Here is a 1,506-nt window from a genome sequence, read left to right on the forward strand (position 1 = left end):
AAGCCTTAAAATTGATTAGTGACCGGTCTTAGATTGTACCCCCACGGAAATTTCAAGAAAATCCAAGCTCATCTCTGGGATGAACGATTGCGAACACTTATTCTTCATCTTCTTGAACCTTGTTTTCGTATCAAGAAGAAGATAACATATAAAAGTTATAAAATGAGATGAGGTTTGATTCTTCTCTTAGTTCTTTCTACCATACCATTTTTAGGGATTAAATTTAATTAATATTAAATGTGAAAATTCAAAAGAATGGGAAATGATTTCAAATTGGAAAATCAGATTTGATTTTAGTGTCCATAAAAGCATGATAGATTAGAATTTAGTTACAAACAGTCATTTTTAGTCATGGATTTTTGCTCTTGGATTTTTACAGAACAACCGTATTAAACACGTACCGTATCATTGCCATACATTTTTTATTGCATCGGGTTTTTAAAACGTATTATTACCGTATGGTGCATTTAGTTGCCGTACGTATCCGTTCCCGTATTATTGTCATCCCCGAACTTACTAACTATGGTGGGGATACATCACATGATAAACAGTGAATAACCATGACAACAGTAAAAATAAGAACTTAGAAAATCCCTACATATGTAAAATAACTAAAATACCCCTAGGTATAAAACTAGCCTAGACAAGTGAAAATATGAGAAAACAAAGAGGAATGACCCTACATAGAAAACCAACAATGAAAACCATGAAAAAACACAATAAAACATTGACGAAAAATCATTGGAATTTAGAAAATTAGATTGAACGACGAAAATGAAGAACATACGATATGAAAACCATTGATTGAGCATGGAAATAAAAGAAAAAATTCCAAAAAAGAATGGTTGAAAGATGAAAGGACCTGTTAAAATATGGTTAAAAAAAAAATTGGAATATGCCACTTCTAAATTCTTTATTTCTTCTCAGCCATATTGTTAAGAGTCCGAATTCCCCAATCAGAATGCCATAATCAATATTTGTTGCCCTTTCTCTAAACTTAGTGAGCTCAACACGGAAATAGCTGCTTTCTATCTCAATAAAAGGCTTAGATCAGAAGGGTTTTAACCCTTAACAGATTCATATACCTTGGCAATTCATTTGAAGCTAAAGTGACATTCAAAATTCAAAATTTCTTTGGAGACTTAAGAAACTTTGTCCAATGTTTTACGAGCACACAACTGTGTGTTGGGTCCATACACAGGGTGCTCCAGGCTGTCGGGTGGGATGTGCACTGGCACCCCTGCCTCGCCGTGAGGAGCCAGATCCTAAAGAAATCCGGATAGATTCAAATGGGATTGTGGTTATAGTCTGATCAACCAATAACTGACCCTAGACTATGTTCGCGTCTTACTATCAACTATTTAATAACTTCAGTCTCTAATTATTAGAGTTTGTTGATTGCATGTCCATGGTTTTGTTCTACAGCCAGGTCTTCTTAGCTCTCCGGAAGCAAGATAGAAAGCATAAATAATTTTTATACCTCTTAGCTTTCTTTAACCATTTTTC

The sequence above is a fragment of the Macadamia integrifolia genome, chromosome 10, assembly GCF_013358625.1.
Source record: "Macadamia integrifolia cultivar HAES 741 chromosome 10, SCU_Mint_v3, whole genome shotgun sequence".
Classification (NCBI taxonomy): Eukaryota; Viridiplantae; Streptophyta; class Magnoliopsida; order Proteales; family Proteaceae; genus Macadamia; species Macadamia integrifolia.